Source organism: Leptodactylus fuscus, chromosome 6, assembly GCF_031893055.1.
Source record: "Leptodactylus fuscus isolate aLepFus1 chromosome 6, aLepFus1.hap2, whole genome shotgun sequence".
Classification (NCBI taxonomy): domain Eukaryota; kingdom Metazoa; phylum Chordata; class Amphibia; order Anura; family Leptodactylidae; genus Leptodactylus; species Leptodactylus fuscus.
Window position 1 is genome coordinate 14,123,447 of NC_134270.1, and position 7,500 is coordinate 14,130,946.

Genomic DNA, 7,500 nt, shown 5'->3' on the forward strand with positions numbered 1-7,500 from the left:
ACGAAAATGTCCGAGATAGGCTTGTGCTGGCGAGCTATCTATTTTCAAAGAGGAATGTGTGAAGAGGCAGAATTTTTCCCTTTCTGAAGCGCCTTTGCGTCTGAATGTTGGAGAGAATCGTCGCAAGAAAGTTCTGCTGACGCTACAAATGATATCGGGAAAGAACATTTCGAGACTCTAAAATCTGGCAGCAGTGGGATTCGAACCCACGCCTCCAAAGAGACTGGAACCTAAATCCAGCGCCTTAGACCGCTCGGCCATGCTACCGCTTGATAGCTCTTTGTGCCTGCTTCCTTGGAGAACGGGATACACATGTGACCAAACCGACCATGTGACCTCCTACGGGAAAACGCTCCTATCAGGAAGCAACGGGACAAAGTAGTGACTGTGAGGACTGTCTTTGCTTCAGCAAAGCTCCGCTTGGATAGTAGACTACACAAATATATTCATGTGATGGGTAGGAAAGGTTTTAAGGGCATGCTCTCTAATGGAAAAGCACAGTCAGCGAAATACATCTCAGGAGGTTTTCAAAATCACAAGACAATGGAAGCAGTGTGATTCGAGACCACGCCTCCGAAGAGACTGGAGCCTTAATCCAGCGCCTTAGACCGCTCGGCCATGCTACCCACGCAAAAAGAGGACATCTGGTACGAAAATGTCCGAGATAGGCTTGTGCTGGCGAGCTATCTATTTTCACAGCTGAATTTGTAAAGAAGCAGAATTTTTCCCTTTCTGAAGCGCCTTTGCGTCTGACTGTTGGAGAGAATCGTCGCAAGAAAGTTCTACTGACGCTACAAATGATATCGGGAAAGAACATTTCGAGACTCTAAAATCTGGCAGCAGTGGGATTCGAACCCACGCCTCCAAAGAGACTGGAGCCTAAATCCAGCGCCTTAGACCGCTCGATAGCTCTTTGTGCCTGCTTTCTTGGGGAACGGGATACACATGTGACCACACCGACAACGCCTCCTACGGGAAAACACTCCTATCAGGAAGCAACGGGACAAAGTAATGACTGTGAGGACTGTCTTTGCTTCAGCAAAGCTCCGCTTGGATAGTAGACTACACAAATATATTCATGTGATGGGTAGGAAAGGTTTTAAGGGCATGCTCTCTAATGGAAAAGCAAAGTCAGCGAAATACATCTCAGGAGGTTTTTAAAATCACAAGACAATGGCAGCAGTGGGATTTGAACCCACGCCTCCGAAGAGACTGGAGCCTTAATCCAGCGCCTTAGACCGCTCGGCCATGCTACCCACGCAAAAAGAGGACATCTGGTACGAAAATGTCCGAGATAGGCTTGTGCTGGCGAGCTATCTATTTTCACAGCTGAATTTGTGAAGAAGCAGAATTTTTCCCTTTCTGAAGCGCCTTTGCGTCTGACTGTTGGAGAGAATCGTCGCAAGAAAGTTCTACTGACGCTACAAATGATATCGGGAAAGAACATTTCGAGACTCTAAAATCTGGCAGCAGTGGGATTCGAACCCACGCCTCCAAAGAGACTGGAGCCTAAATCCAGCGCCTTAGACCGCTCGATAGCTCTTTGTGCCTGCTTTCTTGGGGAACGGGATACACATGTGACCACACCGACAACGCCTCCTACGGGAAAACACTCCTATCAGGAAGCAACGGGACAAAGTAGTGACTGTGAGGACTGTCTTTGCTTCAGCAAAGCTCCGCTTGGATAGTAGACTACACAAATATATTCATGTGATGGGTAGGAAAGGTTTTAAGGGCATGCTCTCTAATGGAAAAGCAAAGTCAGCGAAATACATCTCAGGAGGTTTTCAAAATCACAAGACAATGGCAGCAGTGGGATTCGAACCCACGCCTCCGAAGAGACTGGAGCCTTAATCCAGCGCCTTAGACCGCTCGGCCATGCTACCCACGCAAAAAGAGGACATCTGGTACGAAAATGTCCGAGATAGGCTTGTGCTGGCGAGCTATCTATTTTCACAGCTGAATTTGTGAAGAAGCAGAATTTTTCCCTTTCTGAAGCGCCTTTGCGTCTGACTGTTGGAGAGAATCGTCGCAAGAAAGTTCTGCTGACGCTACAAATGATATCGGGAAAGAACATTTCGAGACTCTAAAATCTGGCAGCAGTGGGATTCTAACCCACGCCTCCAAAGAGACTGGAGCCTAAATCCAGCGCCTTAGACCGCTCGACCATGCTACCGCTTGATAGCTCTTTGTGCCTGCTTCCTTGGAGAACGGGATACACATGTGACCACACCGACAACGCCTCCTACGGGAAAACGCTCCTATCAGGAAGCAACGGGACAAAGTAGTGACTGTGAGAACTGTCTTTGCTTCAGCAAAGCTCCGCTTGGATAGTAGACTACACAAATATATTCATGTGATGGGTAGGAAAGGTTTTAAGGGCATGCTCTCTAATGGAAAAGCAAAGTCAGCGAAATACATCTCAGGAGGTTTTTAAAATCACAAGACAATGGCAGCAGTGGGATTTGAACCCACGCCTCCGAAGAGACTGGAGCCTTAATCCAGCGCCTTAGGCCGCTCGGCCATGCTACCCACGCAAAAAGAGGACATCTGGTACGAAAATGTCCGAGATAGGCTTGTGCTGGCGAGCTATCTATTTTCACAGCTGAATTTGTGAAGAAGCAGAATTTTTCCCTTTCTGAAGCGCCTTTGCGTCTGACTGTTGGAGAGAATCGTCGCAAGAAAGTTCTGCTGACGCTACAAATGATATCGGGAAAGAACATTTCGAGACTCTAAAATCTGGCAGCAGTGGGATTCGAACCCACGCCTCCAAAGAGACTGGAGCCTAAATCCAGCGCCTTAGACCGCTCGATAGCTCTTTGTGCCTGCTTTCTTGGAGAACGGGATACACATGTGACCACACCGACAACGCCTCCTACGGGAAAACACTCCTATCAGGAAGCAACGGGACAAAGTAGTGACTGTGAGGACTGTCTTTGCTTCAGCAAAGCTCCGCTTGGATAGTAGACTACACAAATATATTCATGTGATGGGTAGGAAAGGTTTTAAGGGCATGCTCTCTAATGGAAAAGCAAAGTCAGCGAAATACATCTCAGGAGGTTTTCAAAATCACAAGACAATGGCAGCAGGGAGAATCGAACCCACGCCTCCGAAGAGACTGGAGCCTTAATCCAGCACCTTAGACCGCTCGGCCATGCTACCCACGCAAAAAGAGGACATCTGGTACGAAAATGTCTGAGATAGGCTTGTGCTGGTAAGCTATCTATTTTCAAAGCGGAATGTGTGAAGAGGCAGAATTTTTCACTTTCTGAATCGCCTTTGCGTCTGACTGTTGGAGAGAATCGTCGCAAGAAAGTTCTGCTGACGCTACAAATGATATCGGGAAAGAACATTTCGAGACTCTAAGATCTGGCAGCAGTGGGATTCGAACCCACGCCTCCAAGGAGACTGGAGCCTAAATCCAGCGCCTTAGACCGCTCGGCCATGCTACCGCTTGATAGCTCTTTGTGCCTGCTTCCTTGGAGAACGGGATACACATGTGACCACACCGACAACGCCTCCTATGGGAAAACGCTCCTATCAGGAAGCAACGGGACAAAGTAGTGACTGTGAGAACTGTCTTTGCTTCAGCAAAGCTCCGCTTGGATAGTAGACTACACAAATATATTCATGTGATGGGTAGGAAAGGTTTTAAGGGCATGCTCTCTAATGGAAAAGCAAAGTCAGCGAAATACATCTCAGGAGGTTTTTAAAATCACAAGACAATGGCAGCAGTGGGATTTGAACCCACGCCTCCGAAGAGACTGGAGCCTTAATCCAGCGCCTTAGACCGCTCGGCCATGCTACCCACGCAAAAAGAGGACATCTGGTACGAAAATGTCCGAGATAGGCTTGTGCTGGCGAGCTATCTATTTTCACAGCTGAATTTGTGAAGAAGCAGAATTTTTCCCTTTCTGAAGCGCCTTTGCGTCTGACTGTTGGAGAGAATCGTCGCAAGAAAGTTCTACTGACGCTACAAATGATATCGGGAAAGAACATTTCGAGACTCTAAAATCTGGCAGCAGTGGGATTCGAACCCACGCCTCCAAAGAGACTGGAGCCTAAATCCAGCGCCTTAGACCGCTCGATAGCTCTTTGTGCCTGCTTTCTTGGGGAACGGGATACACATGTGACCACACCGACAACGCCTCCTACGGGAAAACACTCCTATCAGGAAGCAACGGGACAAAGTAGTGACTGTGAGGACTGTCTTTGCTTCAGCAAAGCTCCGCTTGGATAGTAGACTACACAAATATATTCATGTGATGGGTAGGAAAGGTTTTAAGGGCATGCTCTCTAATGGAAAAGCAAAGTCAGCGAAATACATCTCAGGAGGTTTTCAAAATCACAAGACAATGGCAGCAGTGGGATTCGAACCCACGCCTCCGAAGAGACTGGAGCCTTAATCCAGCGCCTTAGACCGCTCGGCCATGCTACCCACGCAAAAAGAGGACATCTGGTACGAAAATGTCCGAGATAGGCTTGTGCTGGCGAGCTATCTATTTTCAAAGCGAAATGTGTGAAGAGGCAGAATTTTTCCCTTTCTGAAGCGCCTTTGCGTCTGACTGTTGGTGAGAATCGTCGCAAGAAAGTTCTGCTGACGCTACAAATGATATCGGGAAAGAACATTTCGAGACTCTAAAATCTGGCAGCAGTGGGATTCGAACCCACGCCCCCAAAGAGACTGGAGCCTAAATCCAGCGCCTTAGACCGCTCGGCCATGCTACCGCTTGATAGCTCTTTGTGCCTGCTTCCTTGGAGAACGGGATACACATGTGACCACACCGACAACGCCTCCTACGGGAAAACGCTCCTATCAGGAAGCAACGGGACAAAGTAGTGACTGTGAGGACTGTCTTTGCTTCAGCAAAGCTCTGCTTGGATAGTAGACTACACAAATATATTCATGTGATGGGTAGGAAAGGTTTTAAGGGCATGCTCTCTAATGGAAAAGCAAAGTCAGCGAAATACATCTCAGGAGGTTTTCAAAATCACAAGTCAATGGCAGCAAGGAGAATCGAACCCACGCCTCCGAAGAGACTGGAGCCTTAATCCAGCACCTTAGACCGCTCGGCCATGCTACCCACGCAAAAAGAGGACATCTGGTACGAAAATGTCCGAGATAGGCTTGTGCTGGCAAGCTATCTATTTTCAAAGCGGAATGTGTGAAGAGGCAGAATTTTTCCCTTTCTGAAGCGCTTTTGCGTCTGACTGTTGGAGAGAATCGTCGCAAGAAAGTTCTGCTGACGCTACAAATGATATCGGGAAAGAACATTTCGAGGCTCTAAAATCTGGCAGCAGTGGGATTCGAACCCACGCCTCCAAGGAGACTGGAGCCTAAATCCAGCGCCTTAGACCGCTCGGCCATGCTACCGCTTGATAGCTCTTTGTGCCTGCTTCCTTGGAGAACGGGATACACATGTGACCACACCGACAACGCCTCCTACGGGAAAACGCTCCTATCAGGAAGCAACGGGACAAAGTAGTGACTGTGAGGACTGTCTTTGCTTCAGCAAAGCTCCGCTTGGATAGTAGACTACACAAATATATTCATGTGATGGGTAGGAAAGGTTTTAAGGGCATGCTCTCTAATGGAAAAGCAAAGTCAGCGAAATACATCTCAGGAGGTTTTCAAAATCACAAGTCAATGGCAGCAAGGAGAATCGAACCCACGCCTCCGAAGAGACTGGAGCCTTAATCCAGCACCTTAGACCGCTCGGCCATGCTACCCACGCAAAAAGAGGACATCTGGTACGAAAATGTCCGAGATAGGCTTGTGCTGGCAAGCTATCTATTTTCAAAGCGGAATGTGTGAAGAGGCAGAATTTTTCCCTTTCTGAAGCGCTTTTGCGTCTGACTGTTGGAGAGAATCGTCGCAAGAAAGTTCTGCTGACGCTACAAATGATATCGGGAAAGAACATTTCGAGGCTCTAAAATCTGGCAGCAGTGGGATTCGAACCCACGCCTCCAAGGAGACTGGAGCCTAAATCCAGCGCCTTAGACCGCTCGGCCATGCTACCGCTTGATAGCTCTTTGTGCCTGCTTCCTTGGAGAACGGGATACACATGTGACCACACCGACAACGCCTCCTACGGGAAAACGCTCCTATCAGGAAGCAACGGGACAAAGTAGTGACTGTGAGGACTGTCTTTGCTTCAGCAAAGCTCCGCTTGGATAGTAGACTACACAAATATATTCATGTGATGGGTAGGAAAGGTTTTAAGGGCATGCTCTCTAATGGAAAAGCAAAGTCAGCGAAATACATCTCAGGAGGTTTTTAAAATCACAAGACAATGGCAGCAGTGGGATTTGAACCCACGCCTCCGAAGAGACTGGAGCCTTAATCCAGCGCCTTAGACCGCTCGGCCATGCTACCCACGCAAAAAGAGGACATCTGGTACGAAAATGTCCGAGATAGGCTTGTGCTGGCGAGCTATCTATTTTCACAGCTGAATTTGTGAAGAAGCAGAATTTTTCCCTTTCTGAAGCGCCTTTGCGTCTGACTGTTGGAGAGAATCGTCGCAAGAAAGTTCTACTGACGCTACAAATGATATCGGGAAAGAACATTTCGAGACTCTAAAATCTGGCAGCAGTGGGATTCGAACACACGCCTCCAAGGAGACTGGAGCCTAAATCCAGCGCCTTAGACCGCTCGGCCATGCTACCGCTTGATAGCTCTTTGTGCCTGCTTCCTTGGAGAACGGGATACACATGTGACCACACCGACAACGCCTCCTACGGGAAAACGCTCCTATCAGGAAGCAACGGGACAAAGTAGTGACTGTGAGGACTGTCTTTGCTTCAGCAAAGCTCCGCTTGGATAGTAGACTACACAAATATATTCATGTGATGGGTAGGAAAGGTTTTAAGGGCATGCTCTCTAATGGAAAAGCAAAGTCAGCGAAATACATCTCAGGAGGTTTTCAAAATCACAAGACAATGGCAGCAGTGGGATTCAAACCCACGCCTCCGAAGAGACTGGAGCCTTAATCCAGTGCCTTAGACCGCTCGGCCATGCTACCCACGCAAAAAGAGGACATCTGGTACGAAAATGTCCGAGATAGGCTTGTGCTGGCGAGCTATCTATTTTCAAAGCGGAATGTGTGAAGAGGCAGAATTTTTCCCTTTCTGAAGCGCCTTAGCGTCTGACTGTTGGAGAGAATCGTCGCAAGAAAGTTCTGCTGACGCTACAAATGATATCGGGAAAGAACATTTCGAGACTCTAAAATCTGGCAGCAGTGGGATTCGAACCCACGCCCCCAAAGAGACTGGAGCCTAAATCCAGCGCCTTAGACCGCTCGGCCATGCTACCGCTTGATAGCTCTTTGTGCCTGCTTCCTTGGAGAACGGGATACACATGTGACCACACCGACAACGCCTCCTACGGGAAAACGCTCCTATCAGGAAGCAACGGGACAAAGTAGTGACTGTGAGGACTGTCTTTGCTTCAGCAAAGCTCCGCTTGGATAGTAGACTACACAAATATATTCATGTGATGGG

General features: G+C 48.3%; 16 non-coding genes across 16 annotated transcripts; all 16 read right to left on the reverse strand.

Moving 5' to 3' along the window:
• Window positions 1-185: 185 nt before the first annotated feature.
• TRNAL-UAG (transfer RNA leucine (anticodon UAG)) lies at window positions 186-267 on the reverse strand. Its single transcript has one exon. It is a non-coding gene; the product is annotated as a tRNA-Leu (tRNA).
• Window positions 268-1,174: 907 nt separating this feature from the next.
• Window positions 1,175-1,256, reverse strand: TRNAL-AAG (transfer RNA leucine (anticodon AAG)). Its single transcript has one exon. It is a non-coding gene; the product is annotated as a tRNA-Leu (tRNA).
• Window positions 1,257-1,804: 548 nt separating this feature from the next.
• Window positions 1,805-1,886, reverse strand: TRNAL-AAG (transfer RNA leucine (anticodon AAG)). The gene has a single exon. It is a non-coding gene; the product is annotated as a tRNA-Leu (tRNA).
• Window positions 1,887-2,094: 208 nt separating this feature from the next.
• On the reverse strand, window positions 2,095-2,176 carry TRNAL-UAG (transfer RNA leucine (anticodon UAG)). Its single transcript has one exon. It is a non-coding gene; the product is annotated as a tRNA-Leu (tRNA).
• A 274-nt stretch (window positions 2,177-2,450) lies between these two features.
• TRNAL-AAG (transfer RNA leucine (anticodon AAG)) lies at window positions 2,451-2,532 on the reverse strand. Its single transcript has one exon. It is a non-coding gene; the product is annotated as a tRNA-Leu (tRNA).
• Window positions 2,533-3,080: 548 nt separating this feature from the next.
• Window positions 3,081-3,162, reverse strand: TRNAL-AAG (transfer RNA leucine (anticodon AAG)). Its single transcript has one exon. It is a non-coding gene; the product is annotated as a tRNA-Leu (tRNA).
• A 208-nt stretch (window positions 3,163-3,370) lies between these two features.
• Window positions 3,371-3,452, reverse strand: TRNAL-UAG (transfer RNA leucine (anticodon UAG)). Its single transcript has one exon. It is a non-coding gene; the product is annotated as a tRNA-Leu (tRNA).
• A 274-nt stretch (window positions 3,453-3,726) lies between these two features.
• On the reverse strand, window positions 3,727-3,808 carry TRNAL-AAG (transfer RNA leucine (anticodon AAG)). Its single transcript has one exon. It is a non-coding gene; the product is annotated as a tRNA-Leu (tRNA).
• A 548-nt stretch (window positions 3,809-4,356) lies between these two features.
• TRNAL-AAG (transfer RNA leucine (anticodon AAG)) lies at window positions 4,357-4,438 on the reverse strand. The gene has a single exon. It is a non-coding gene; the product is annotated as a tRNA-Leu (tRNA).
• A 208-nt stretch (window positions 4,439-4,646) lies between these two features.
• On the reverse strand, window positions 4,647-4,728 carry TRNAL-UAG (transfer RNA leucine (anticodon UAG)). Its single transcript has one exon. It is a non-coding gene; the product is annotated as a tRNA-Leu (tRNA).
• A 564-nt stretch (window positions 4,729-5,292) lies between these two features.
• On the reverse strand, window positions 5,293-5,374 carry TRNAL-UAG (transfer RNA leucine (anticodon UAG)). Its single transcript has one exon. It is a non-coding gene; the product is annotated as a tRNA-Leu (tRNA).
• A 564-nt stretch (window positions 5,375-5,938) lies between these two features.
• On the reverse strand, window positions 5,939-6,020 carry TRNAL-UAG (transfer RNA leucine (anticodon UAG)). Its single transcript has one exon. It is a non-coding gene; the product is annotated as a tRNA-Leu (tRNA).
• A 274-nt stretch (window positions 6,021-6,294) lies between these two features.
• On the reverse strand, window positions 6,295-6,376 carry TRNAL-AAG (transfer RNA leucine (anticodon AAG)). The gene has a single exon. It is a non-coding gene; the product is annotated as a tRNA-Leu (tRNA).
• A 208-nt stretch (window positions 6,377-6,584) lies between these two features.
• On the reverse strand, window positions 6,585-6,666 carry TRNAL-UAG (transfer RNA leucine (anticodon UAG)). The gene has a single exon. It is a non-coding gene; the product is annotated as a tRNA-Leu (tRNA).
• Window positions 6,667-6,940: 274 nt separating this feature from the next.
• Window positions 6,941-7,022, reverse strand: TRNAL-AAG (transfer RNA leucine (anticodon AAG)). Its single transcript has one exon. It is a non-coding gene; the product is annotated as a tRNA-Leu (tRNA).
• Window positions 7,023-7,230: 208 nt separating this feature from the next.
• On the reverse strand, window positions 7,231-7,312 carry TRNAL-UAG (transfer RNA leucine (anticodon UAG)). The gene has a single exon. It is a non-coding gene; the product is annotated as a tRNA-Leu (tRNA).
• Window positions 7,313-7,500: the final 188 nt, after the last annotated feature.